The following is a 14,514-nucleotide window of genomic DNA, read 5'->3' on the forward strand; positions in this document are numbered from 1 at the left end:
TGCTGATTGTTGCCGAGAGAACGCGATAGTGCGTCTGCTATAACATTTTGTGTGCCGGGAATATGAACAATCGTAAAATTAAATTCTTGTAAATATAGTTTCCATCTACTTAATCTGTCGTGAGTAAATTTAGCTGAAAGCAAAAATTGTATAGCTCTATGGTCTGTGTAAACGGTGGTATGTCTGCCATAAAGAAAGTGCCTAAATCTCATAAAAGCCCATACAACACATAATGTTTCAAGTTCTGTAACGGAATAATTTCGCTCAGCAGGTGACAGAATGCGGCTTGCAAATGCGATGTTTTTAATTACTGTAGAACCATCTTCTTCAATTTCCTGAAAAATGTGTACGCCTAAAGCGGTGTTGGAACTGTCGGTGGCAATAGAAAAATTTCTAGTAAGATCTGGGTGCGACAAAAGTGGTGCATTCAACAGAGCATTTTTCAAATAACATTCTCGTGAGCAAAATTCTGCGTATCAAAAGTAATGTTTGCGTTACTGTAATATGCAATCTGTGCTGTATCTGGTTAAAATCTATCGTACGTGTTATTATTTACGGGAGAATGTTGTGGCATATCCACTATATGAACTGTTCTGTTATTTCTTACTGACGTGTTACGCTATGGATGACACCTATTGTCTGTTTCATTCATCATAATATGTTGTTGCCAAGGTTGTTGTTGCTGAAAAGATCGATTGTTATTAAATGTACGCTGAAAATTGTGCTCGTTATTTTTACGTCTGTCATGATAGTAATTTCTATACGGCGCATTGCGATACGAGTTGAAATAGTGTGTTGTCTGTACGTGGTTATTTCTTTGCTGCCATGCGTTACTATTTGTTGGAGCTGGGACTATACGTGCACGCGGCGGAACATTAAAGTTTGGTTGACCTTGTAGACTGCATTGTTGGTTAGGTATGCCAAGCGGTTGACTTTCAAGCTATTGTGGTGAAAAGGTCTATTGTTACCAAAATGTGGTTCCTGTTACTAATAATTTTACACATACTGATGATTACCACTTTTGTCTGTTATTTAAAATTACGGCGGTAGTTGTCATTACGGGAGTGCCTACTGAATATTGTCACATTCGGTAAAAGTTTGTCATATCCGGTTTTCATTACATGTTTCTTAATACTAGGTAGAGCAAGAGTTAAAGAGCAGTTTGGATAGATATAAAGGATAGTAGAAGAAAAGGCAGCAGTGCAGAAAACTAAAGATGAAACAGCACTACTACAGCTCGGGGCCCTATGCTCGCTACGGCACATATTCATTAAAGCGTAATGAATCCCCTGAGGTCAATTACGCACTGCAAATAAATTTTAGTTTTTGCGTTACAAGCAATAGCGGTAAAATTCCAAAAGTAAAACGCTGTATTCTTGCTAATTCCAGTTTCTGCATAATACGTAATGCTGATGAAAATACAATAGCAAATTGTCGCCTCTGGTTCAAAGCTAGTTTCTGCATTACAGGTAATAGCGGTGAATGTACAAAGATAAATTGTCGTATACAGTGTAAATCGTTTATCTGTGTTCTGTCATCATTAAATTCTTTACATTTTCTTACAAATACAAATTGCTTATTATCAACGCTCTCGTCACTGAACTTGAGAACACGTTTGGGTTTGTGTGTGAATCTGTTTGTCTGTGTCGTTTCGTACTTCAAGTTACGTAGCTTTTCAGATTTTAAGTCGCGTGGCTTTTCGGATTTTAAGTCGCGTAGTTCCTGTAAATTGCTCACATTATACGCGCTGCGTGAGTCAGACAAATGTTCGCAAAGTGGCGGATTCTGTGATGTGTTATTAACTGAAATACTTTTCATTTCTGTTACTTCTTGTTGTAAATTTGATAACTTCCTACGTAACGTGTTGTTAGATGAATCGATCTCATTAATTGTCTGCTGTAAATTTTGAAATTCAGGTGTTTGGATAAATGAAACCGGTGCAGTATCGTCTGATTTATTGTCATTAGTATTTTCGATAACATCAATACGACTGGCCAATTCATCACATTTTTCAGTCAGTATCTTAACCTGATCATCGGTTTTAGAATCAGACGCATTAATCTGTTTTTGCAACTTACGCGTAGTTTCGCTCAGTTTTTTAACATCAGCTTTGATGACATCGCAATCCTGTGTTAGATCTAATTGTTCGAATCTGTCTGTCACTGTTTGAATATTTACTGTGTGTGTATCTGTTTTTAATTTAAGATCAGAAATTTCATCCCGTAATTCCGCGTTCAACTGTTCTATGGTGTTAATTTTGTCGGACACTGTAGTAATATTATTGTCTATATACGTCTTCGCTTTCGCGAACATTTTACGTTTGTCCTCTTGTCTTTGTGCAGTGATTGTTTCCATGACTTGTCGTTTTACTTTGTTTTGATCTTGAATAAATCTGCGGAAACGCGTATCACTGTTTTGTATGTGCTGATTAAAGCGCTCGTTAATCTGAGTGTTCTGCTGTTCGAATTTCGCGTCTATCTTTGCGTCCACTGTGCGCGAAAGTTCTACCGTCATTGCTTTAAACTCGTCCCGTAATTGTGTAGCTTTTTCAGAGCATTGTTTAGCGACTCCGCTAATTTCGTCTCTGAGTGTTTCTGTTGCGGCTGTCTGCATTTCCCTTAATTCTTGCGCAACAGACTTAATTTCTTCGCTATTTTTTCGTGAACAAGCCTCAATTTCCGTGCGCAACTGTTCCTTAGTGTCATGGCACTGCGCGGCAACGGCTCTAATTTGTTCACTAAGCTGTCTGGAATTGTCGTCTAATTTTTCATTTAAGTGTTGTTTGAGATTTTCATTATCTTGTTTGTTCTGTTCCCTAAGTTGTTTAAAATCTTCACTCTGTTGTCTGAAATTGTTGTCTGTTTTCTCACTCTGTTGTTTGATATTTACGTCATTATTGTCAAGTTTTTCATTAATTTTATTAAATTTTTCGTCCTGTTCACTAAGTTGTTTGCTCATTTGTCGCAACAAAGCCATAATTGGATTCGACTCAAGGTCAGCATTTCTATTCTCTGTGCTGTTCAATAGTGGATCTGGAATTGTTTCACTTTCTGTGACCATTTGGTCATTTTGAAATTTACAAAAAGGATTATCAGTCGGACCTACACTGTCACTCACTATTTCGGAATTAAATAAATCCGTCGTACTTTGTGTACCCTGTTCATTTTCATTAGACAAATTTGTCTGTACGTTACTTGAGTTTTCCAAATCGGGTGTGTTAAGCTGGGTAGCGCTCATTACAATGGAGCGTTCTGCGTCATCAATTGTCGTCAAATTAACAGACGAGACAATTGGGTTTGTTTGTTCATTATCAGGGTAAAAGTCATCACTAGTGGTTGGAATGCATTGATTGTCAGTGAACGCAGGATTGTCATCATTACACTGCGTGTCACAATTACTATCAGTCACGTTGTTGAAGTCGGTAATTTCGTTCATAATACCTCGCGATACACTATTCACAGTCTTTCGCGGCATTTTTGCAACAGTCACAAATATTCACAAAACAATAAGCACAAATGCAAAAGCAACACACAAATACAATAGAGCAACGAATTGCCGTTGACCTGTAGAAAAAAAGTTACAAGTTAATAAAAGCGTTGCGCCAAATCCTAATTATATCTAAGCAAACAAGAGCAGATATCTGACTGTCGTTCAAAAGACTCTCAACGAAATACGATCCTGGACTGGGTGTCGCCAAGTGTAACCTCCCCACAAAAATTTAAAAGTAATGAACAATATTATTTATGGATGCTAATGGACATTGCGCTAATTGTAACCTCGCCCACAATGAAATGTACTGACAATGGGAACAAAAATATGAAATTCGCAATCTGACTCAAATATAAATTCTTCAGCAAAAAATTAAAGTCTATTCAGTGATAAGAAAATTCAATTAAACCGAAACATCGGTCTTTGGCCCTGTGTAAAACAATCAGAGTTAAAGTCTTACCTCAGAATAAATGGATGTCACATTTCTGCTCTTGTTGTTGCGCACCGCTTGGAGGAACTGCATTGCAAATAATAATATTCTCTTTTTTTTGTGATTCTAGTGAAATTTTTCTTCAAAAGAAGTGGAATGAAATGGGAAGTGCAACGAGATCTTTAGTTCAATAAAAAATTAAATTTTTGAAAAAATGCCTTTGAAATAAAAATTATTATTGGGGAACTTGTTGGAGAATAATTACAATTTTTCATTATCTAATAATTATATTAATTAACAGTATACCTTATTCACCATCTTGACCAGTGTTGCCGACCGCCTACATCACACAACCGCACTGGGCTACTACTACTGACCGACCGCTCTGCATGACGACTATTAGCGAACTGCACGCAACGACTAACTGACAGAGTACTGCTCTGCATAGCGACAACTAGACAGAGCTACAGACTCGCAACGACTACTACTGACAGACTCGCAACGACAGACTGAGAACCGCTCGCAACACTCGCGCGGTCAAGCGCAAACTCTCTGGTCACAGATGCTACAATGCCTCGCCATCGCTGTTATATTACATACGTGTTTCACACTCTAATACAAGAACACAAGCCAGATGCTTTGTTGACTGAACCTGTAATGACGCATTATTCAGGACATTGAAATAATGAGAAAAAAAAGAAAAGTAGTTTGTTACCTCAATTTATATTGATGAAAAGCACTCTAAACATTACAATCTCTCCACACCGACTCGCTACTACCACATCTCAACCAGAACTCTCCAATATCCCATCTCAGCAAGGACTGCCTACTAGCACATCTCAACAAACACTCTCCGCTACGAGTTCTTAACAGGCACTGACCACTACGAGCTCTCCCCAAGCACTGTGTAGGCGGCTTAATAATACTCTTTGGCGCAATCTCTGGCGCAGTGGCTCAGTGTAGCCACCTTTCAGTATTTAGCAATCATGACTTATTAGACTGATACTTCGATAATATTCCCGTCTGTCGGTGCCTGATTTCTTCTTGATGTATCGTTCATCTTGTTCAAGATGCAAAGGTTTTGTCATAGTTGGGTCTCCCAAGGTTATCAGCAGTTCTAACAGGATGATGTCTACTCCTGAGTCCTTGTTTCGACTTACGTCTTTCAACCTCTGTCAAGTTCTTCGCGCAGTATCGTATCTCCCGTCTCACCTTCATTTATGTCCTCTTCCATTTCCATAATATCGCCCTCAAGTACATATACCTGGTATAGACACTTTATACACCCGTTCCGCCTTTGACCTTTCCCTTCTTTGATTAAGACTGGTTTTCCATCTGAGCTGTTGATATTGACACAGCTACTTCTCTTTTCTCCCGAGGCCTCTTTAATTTTCCTGTAGGTAGTATTTACCTTTCCCCTAGTGATATATTCTCCTAAATCCTTAAATTTGTCCTCTAGGTATTCCTGTTTAGCCATTTTGCACTTCCTGTTAGTCTCATTTTTTAGATGTTTGTAAACCCTTTCGCCTACTTCGTTTACTGCATTTTTATATTTTCTTCTTTCATCAATTAAATTTAATATCTCTAGTGGTACCCAAGGTTTTCTACTAGGCCTCATCTTTATTGTTCCTCTGCTGTTTTCAATATTTCACCTTTCAGAGTTACCCATTCTTCTTCTACTATATTCCTTTCCCTTGTTCTTGTAAAGCGTTCCCTAATGCTTCCCCTGAACTCTCAACAACATCTGGTTCTTTCAGTTTGTCCAGGTCCCGTTTCTTCAAGTTACTACCTTTCTGCAACTTCAGTTTTAATCTACAGTTCATAACCAATAAATTGTGGTTTCTCATCCTGGAAATGTCTAACAATTTAAAATATGGTTCCGAAATCTCTGTAATTAGTCTGAAATCTTCCGGTGTCTCCAGGCCTCTTCCACGTAATCATGACTGTTTCCCTGTTTGAGGGGATTAACGTTTCTTCGAACTGGCTGCGCCTGGGCTACCGCGGTCCGCCATCCAGCTCCTGCGCTTCAGCGAGGTCGCCATGTTTGCAGCAGAGCGTCTCCAAACTGCTGTTGACCGCCCGCAGACTGGGTGGAGCCATCCGCGTGTCATCCTGTAGAGCATGTAACTCATCGCGCCTTGGCGAAATTAAAATCACTTCGTAATTTGAAATAAGAGCAGGAGGACACCGCTGTTAGGACGAGCTTCGTAGCTTGCTGACGCCTTACTGGCGCCGCCATTGACAACAATGTCCATGTGGATTATAGGCGGGAAATTGAGGCTCGGTTACGATTGGTCGGCGTTCGCGAACTGCAGAAACGGTGGCTTACTATTTCTCGGCACTCGCAACGACCTGAAAACGGTCAGAATATTTTGCATAATGAGCGTGCCATTTCTGAGACAAGATTTCCCAATGTCAGTGCTAGAAATGTTCATTAAGACTGGCTTACCAGCAGTTTTGGCGGCATTGCGAAAGCAGAATCGGAGAACATATGTTTTTAGAGACACAGGACGTTGTCTTGGTCGGATACACTGAGACTTACAGCTCGTCAGAGACACTAAAGGAGGAGGGAGAGCAGAGAGTAGAAGCTGATGTGACGCGTACTTCTCAGATCATCAGCCGAATGCAACTTCATCTCACGTAGGATTAGTGTTACCTTGTGTAAGTTTCTGCAGCAATGCGACGAGCGAGTTACACTTGCAATGGAATAGGCACCAAGAGACTGTAACTGACCTCTTGGCCATGTCTTTGTCACTGACCTCATGGATGCAATTATCATGATCAGAGTGAACCCATTTTCAAATTCAATTAGCTCTGCGTGAAGCTTTGTTACAAGAGTGATCTCAATTTCTTTATGAGCTATACTGCTCACCCTAGCATTTAATGTGGTTATTTCTGAAGAATGAAGTTCTGTACTTGTTTCTTCTAAGACAGACAATTGATCTACTTGTTTCTCTCCCATGATAACGTACATTCGACAATTTTCTCAATAAATGATAAATTTTCTCGTTTCCTGGTTTATTCTATTAGCCATCTGTCGACAGCGCTACTTTCATCATAATTAATTCTACACAAGACCCATAGCTAAGGTCCGTAAGAGAGGACCAACTTTTCTTTTGTTTCCTTTCACTTACATCATTATCATACATTTGAATTGCGGTGGGGTAATTTGTATACTGAGAGGGGATACTCTGTGCGTATCAAAGGCATTTAGTAATAGTACAGCCATAATCCCAGTGGCATCTTACATTAAAATGGCTACAATTGACCTGGATCTTACCTAACAGTAATCTTCCCATCGAGTTAGTTAACAGAGTTGTTCGTGCATTGTCACATCTTTTCTAGCCAGTGTGATGAATGTCTGAAATGTAATGATGACTTCCCAAATATTTTAAATTCATTTTCCCAGTGAGGGGAAAGTTCTTGGCATACATTGCAAAGGTTCGGAGAAATTAAAGTTAAGTAGTGCCGTGCATTTCTTATTCTGATATGTTTCTTTCAACTCTGAAGTGTCTGCATTGTTTTGTTCGGTTTGTAGTTGTTCTGCATTGTTTAAATTGAAATTCTGCAGTAGTGTCTTTATGTTTCTTGTGTGTCGGTGTTCGCAGGAGTGGGAAGTGTGAGGTTTTAATTGTGTGTCCGGAATTTTACGCAGTTTTTATAGTAGTTGATGCAAACTCGTAATCAGACAAGACGTGAATAAGATATTCGGCTCAATAATCGGTTTAACATGGAGGTCAGTCATGGTACTGAGGAAAGAGCATTTTCCGAAAGATCAGGTCTCACTGAACATGGAACGGGTCTTCCAAGTACAAGTGAACAAGCAACTAGTTTGGAAAATGACACATGAGGTGGTGCAATGAAAAGTGGGTTTGTGTAGCGCAGAGCTTGTCTGTTGTTTAACACTAAACGATGTGACTTCAGTTTTGTTTGGATTCAGATGGAGCCCACAGTTTTTCAACTGTTCACTCATTATGCCGAGATCTTCTGTCAGCACAAAGCTCGAACGTTGGGCACTTAACAGCATACATGAATTTCCGATATGTTACTGTATCACAGGCTGAAAATGCAACAGATGCTTTGAGAGGTACAGGAAATAGAGTCACTGCAACGCTCAAAATGTTCTCACGCCTCGTCAAAATAGCGTGAACGAAACCAGTGTGACTTGGTACGGTCTTTATGACCAAATCTCCTTTTCACCTCCTAAATACAAGTAACATGCTTTGGCGTTGCAAAGTGTACACAACAAAGTCAGTGGCCAAAGTAAACATGGTAAAACGACCCAAGGAGTTTAATTCGCTGTTTTTCTACCGAACACACTTTTGCCAAAGGGCAACACTAGGGAAAGCGTAAAACCCTGACTTCTCCATGCTAAACAGCACAGTTTGTGTCATCGTGTCATTATCATCAGAGGACCTTGAAGTCGTACTGCCTACCGAGGCTACTACGAACACATTTTCGGGGAGAATGATCATTCAGTAACAGAGGCGTCAATCCAAGCAGAATGCCGCGTTTATACAAATCCCCCCCCCCCCTTCTCTCCTCCCCTCTCCTTCCCTCTCGCCTTCCATATTAATAAACGTCCGAGGCAACCACGATGACTACGAGTATTAGGATGGCGCAGCTGACTTCCATAACACACATATTCGTTTACAATCACACCAGAGTGTTGAAGACGGAAAGAATGATCAAAGCGTGGCCAAAAAGTTTCCATCAGCATCTTTTCGAGGAGTGCTATCTTTGTGCTTATCAGAATTTGTGTGTGTGGGGTCCCAATCATTTTTGCCAACGACAGCACGACACAATACTACGTGAGTGTACACATTAATTTATCCAAACATTGTACATAAAATTTTGCAAAGTATATGGTGCGCGATGTTCAAATTAATACCACAACGTAGGTTCCACTAAACGTGTGTGCTGAAATATTACGCCTTACAGAGCCTTCGCCAGTCGTTCAGTTAACACGTAGAAGTCAAGGCTTCCATTGACTCTTATAGGTTTATAGCGGTGCTGCGATAACTGTATAGGGCAAAAAGCATCAGCAGCTGTAAAGAAAAATAATACTCTTACAAGATCGCCTCTGTTTGCTAAAATACGGAATTTCCAAACTCATCACTTGCCATTGAATGAAACTATTTACTGTCTCAACAATGGCAATCCGTCACTTCTGACGTAAAAACCAGACATGTTTGTTGTCAGAGAGTTCAATAATCTATCTTCGAAAAGTTTTTGCCTTCACGTTGGAAACATGTCAACGTTAACCGATAAGATCTACGAGGAGATTTCTTCACATATTAAAGTAAAGCATGTGAAATTTTGAACCTAAGATGGAAGGTGAATATCATTACCATTTTGAACTGAAAAACAGAAGTAAAATAAAGGAAACAAAGAAAGTAAGATGAGCTACAACATTGAGAAAATTATAATAACGGGAGTAATTTACTTAAATTAATCCTTCATAAACGCTCTTTTCCGAAAGACTCCAACTATGTCATAACATAATCATATAAATAATAAAAACTGCAGTAATTACTTTTTTCTTTATGCATAACACAATGCATTTCAGAAAATTATTCTCATTTTTAAGTGCTACAATAAGTACTTAGGTAAAGTGCCAACGTAATAGAAAATAGTAATAAATCCCCAAAGCACGTCGTGCTATGCCTGAACAGAAACATAAATGATGCATTGTTTTATTATTTAAATCTAGGAATTTTCTATTTTCATCTTCTTCTTCTGAAATATGCTTAGAGTCAGAATTCCATCTTGTACGTCTGCTCTGGGACAAACGCTTCCAGTTGTGCTGTGCTTCATGTCAGCACTTTGCTGTTCATCTGTAACAAAAAAGGAAACAAATCATTGCTTTTCTAAATTAAATGTGTGTGTGTGCGTGCGCGAGTTCTGTTTGTTATACAAACAGTGCTGCCTCATTCAAATGTAACGGAAAACATGTAGTGTGCTCAACGTACTACAGGAGTTTAGGAAAAAAAAAAGCTGCCCATTTGAGAACACTGTCGATCCAGAGTGTGACGAGACACCCAAATAAGTATACAATAAGTACACACGTGAAACTACAATTTACGTTCTGACAGAGGTATAAGCTGAACATTAAATAAATGCAGCACGCCAGATTGACGGTAACGACTACATAGTTTTTGATTATATACTGTATTACATTGCATTCCACCATCACTATTAAGGCGAGATCACGCAACGAGTATAATGTGCTAGAGCGGAACCTTGTTTACCAAGACTATGCAGGACTCCATGTCATCCGGATTACCGTAAAATCCAGATAATCCAAAAATTAATAAGAAATAAATGAAATGGGGTAAATACCACACCACAAAACCCAAGTTATATTTATTTTCACGTAAACACACAAGTAACACAGGATTTTCACGTAAATTTTAAGTACGTATTGAAAAAATCGAGTTTTATCCACTAAAATAATCAGTAAGTTTGGTTGGTTCAAATGGCTCTGAGTACTATGGGACTTAACATCTGAGGTCATCAGTCCCCTAGAACTTAGAACTACTTAAACCGAACTAACCTAAGGAGATCACACACATCCATGCCCGAGGCAGGATTCGAACCTGCGACCGTAGCAATCGCGCGGTTCCGGACTGCGCGCCTAGAACCGCTAGACCACCGCGGCCGGCCTCAGTGAGTTTGGTACGTCGTTTATGTGAACCACGATAATCTAGATGTTGTTGCCGCTGTACATGTCATAATGTCTTTAGATTGATCGTCAGCTTCGTCAGTCACTAGCAGCTGACGTATTCCATGTCGATCTTGCCATCTTTACTGTTGTGACTTGGCAAGACAGCCAAGCCACTAGGAGGTAGCCGAGAGGCACGCGTTTAAGCTCACGCAGGCTGGCGTGAGGTCTGGAACAGATAAAGTAATTATACTAGCAAAAAAGGTACGTAGCTTCTGGAATACTTAACTTTAATCCATAATTGGTGAACACCGGTCTGGCGGTACATGCATCACAAGATAAATAGCAATTGATAATGGCGCCTTGCTAGGTCGTAGCAAATGACGTAGCTGAAGGCTATGCTAACTATCGTCTCGGCAAATGAGAGCGTAATTAGTCAGTGAACCATCGCTAGCAAAGTCAGGTGTACAACTGGGGCGAGAGCTACGAAGTCTCTCTAGACCTGCCGTGTGGCGGCGCTCGGTCTGCAATCACTGATAGTGGCGACACGCGGGTCCGACGTATACTAACGGACCGCGGCCGATTTAAAAGCTACCACCTAGCAAGTGTGGTGTCTGGCGGTGACACCACATTTACAACACATTCTAGCTGGATGCGAAATTGGGATCACAACTGGAAAGCATCTTCTTGAAACTGGTAGCTTTTGTTTTCAATATCGGACTTGAGTTCAAGGACGGCAGTGTTCCTCTTTGGGCAACACAACATGAAAAGCAGGCCATCCAGCAAGTCACTGTTTGCCTTCTTGATTGTCCCGCAATTCTTGAAGTTATCGTATATCATCATTTTGAAACAAAACCTTATATCATAATTTTGAAACAAAACCTTACATATTATTTCCGGTTCTTTTTCCAATCTGATAGCTTTGAAGTTGCAACGCAAAGTTCAAAAGTAAGGTTTCCAACAATTCTCCTTTACCCATCTAACTTCTTGCCCATGGACACCTCTTTGATGTTGTTTCACACTCTCAGTGAACAGGTACATTACGATACTAGAAAGCTCAGTGTTACCTTGTTAACTGACACTGCGCCATCGTGTATGTACGGCGGTTGGCTGAAGTTAAGTTTAATCATTGTTATTGCCACTGCGTCTTCGGGAGTATCGAACACTGTCAGTTACTGAAAACATCCAGATGATGTGAGAAGCAGGGTTAATGATTGGCGGATAAACGAGATTACATTGGACTGATATAATAATTTATAAAAAATATTTAGACTGCTGACGAGGTCCGAAAATGTGTTATAAACTGAAACAGAGGAAATGGCCTATTCTTAAAAAGACAAGATTCATCGTACGTGTGAGCCGGGGGTGATTTACGGGGTGCCAAATCTTCTGTGAACTCCAAGAAATCGAATGCTGGAGGTATAGACGACGTCACGAGTCCAGCACTAAGGAGAGCAGATCTTGCTGATGGATTTAATGATGGAGAAAAGGCAGCTCCTTGCAATGGAAACGTTCAACCAGGAGACAGCAGTCTGCCAAAATCCGCATTGTCTGCTTTATCAGCAAGGGTGAAATTAGTCGTGTTCTGGGACTGGTACTTTGAACACCTTTCCTTTCATAACTGTCTAAGCACAATAACGAACATAGCCATTGAGTCTCTAGCTGCCTTCGTTCCGATATCTTAACAAATGCCCTATCATCGTGTCCCTTTTCCTTGCCAATATTTTCCACATATTTCTTTCTTCTCCGATTCTCCGCAGAACCTCCTCATTCCTTACCTTGTCAAGCCACACAATTTTCAACATTCGTCTGTAGCACCACATCTTAAATGTTTCCATTCTCTTCTGTTCTGGTTTTCCCACAGTCCATGTTTCACTACCATACAATGCTGTTCTACAAACGTACATTCTTCGAAATTTCTTCCTCAAATTAAGGCTTATGTTTGGTACAAGCAGACTTCTGTTGACCAGCAACGGCCTTTTTGCCAGTGCTAGTCTGCTTTTGATGTTCGAATTCCTTAAGTTCATCTACTTCGGGACAATCAATCCTGATGTTAAGTTTCTCGCTGTACATTTCTGCTAGTTCTCATTACTTACATCTTTCTTCTATTTACTATCAGTCCATATTCTGTACTCATTAAACTGTTCATTCCATTCAGCAGATCATGTAATTCTCCTTCACTCTCACTCGGGATATCAATATCATCAGCGAATCGTATCATTGATATCCTTTCACCTTGAATTTTAATCCCACTCTTGAACCCTTCTTTCATTTGCATCATTGCTTCTTCGTTGTACAGATTGAACAGTAGGGGCCAAAAGACTACAATCCCTGTCTTACACCCTTCTTAATCAAAGCATTTCGTTCTTGACCGTCCACTCTTAATCCCTCTTGGCTCTTGTACATGCTGTATATTACCGTTCTCTCCCTACAGCTTTGCCCTGTTTTTCTCAGAATTCGAACATCTTGCACCATTTTACATTGTCGAACGCTTTTTCCAGGTCCATAAATCCTATGAATGTATCTTGATTTTTCTTTAGTCTTGCTTCCATTACCAACCGCACCTCCATAACTACTGAGCTGAAACCCGATTGTATAGACTGCACTCATCATCTTCAGTCATCATGTATTACTAGAACATTCCAAAATCATTTTGCAATACTGCTACGTTTAAAAAAGGTATTGTTGCATGTTATGAAACTATACATGACAGACTATTGAGATCACAAAAACTGAGAATAATTTCCGGATTTCATGGCGTTAAAATTATATATCCTTCACTATGGCGAAAGTCTTGCGTATGAAAGTTCTGTCATGTTCTATACCACATATTAACAGAATTAGTGGCACCTTCACAGAGTAGTGCCGATTGTTCTGAATATTGTGAAGTGTCTGCGAGCCAAGCTTATTAGCTAATACTTAGCATTTTATGCACATTTTTCGGAGCAGGACATATACCTCCGTGACCTGGCCTTTTCCTCTACGCTCGTGAAGTCTGGCTCTATGTAAGTGCTACACTACAGCACTGTTACTACGAAGTGGACAATTACTAAATCACTCCACGCCAAAGTGAGAAGTGTTCGTTGATACGGCTACTCACATGTTTCTGTTGTCAATGGTTTACCATGCCAATAATCTCCTACGTTGTACCTATCAGTATGACCCGTGAACCTTATCTAGCGAAATGCGTGTACTGTCGTGAACACGCAGTTCGCTTAGGTACCTCTTTCTGGTTGACGTTAGTTATATTGACATCGAACACCTAGCGATAGTAACTTGGAGTTGTGGCTCTGGTGACCAGGGCATCTGCACGATTTGGGAAACAAAGGGTCTCACTGTGTCACTGTGTCCCATGTCAAGCGGTAGGCCGCATGTAAGTAAGTAACCTCCAACGTCGGAGAAGGGGGTCTAACGGTATACCACCTCTAACAGGACCATGGCTCGTAAAACACCGTCGTTTCCATACCAAAATTCGAGTTGAAGACAGTACGAACTCTTTCTTAAGGATATGAGTAATGAGAGACTGAATCTGTGGGTTGCGCCTGGGTAGTCTGTTTACTACAAGCTAAGTCTGCGAAAGGCAATGACCTTTCCAGAAATCTCGTTGCCACTGGGTCCACAGACATGACAGATAGCGTCAACGATAACGCAATTCCACTGTGCTTACCGTTCACTCAAGAAAAACTCTTTCTTTTCAAGTGTTCTACGGTTTGGTGGAGCTGCAATATAATCCACGTGAGTGTAGCTCATCAGAGTGAGCATAAGCGGATCAGAGTCCCAGAACTCATAACCATGTCTGTAAACGTGTGTTGTAGTATCACTTTAGACAATTTTTTCGTCTTCACAATCAAATACATGATCTCATACCTACCCATCGCAATTTATCCAACCTAATATTTAGAACTGTACAATGTAAAAAAGGAACCTGTCG

Source organism: Schistocerca serialis, chromosome 6 (genome assembly GCF_023864345.2).
Source record: "Schistocerca serialis cubense isolate TAMUIC-IGC-003099 chromosome 6, iqSchSeri2.2, whole genome shotgun sequence".
NCBI lineage: Eukaryota > Metazoa > Arthropoda > Insecta > Orthoptera > Acrididae > Schistocerca > Schistocerca serialis.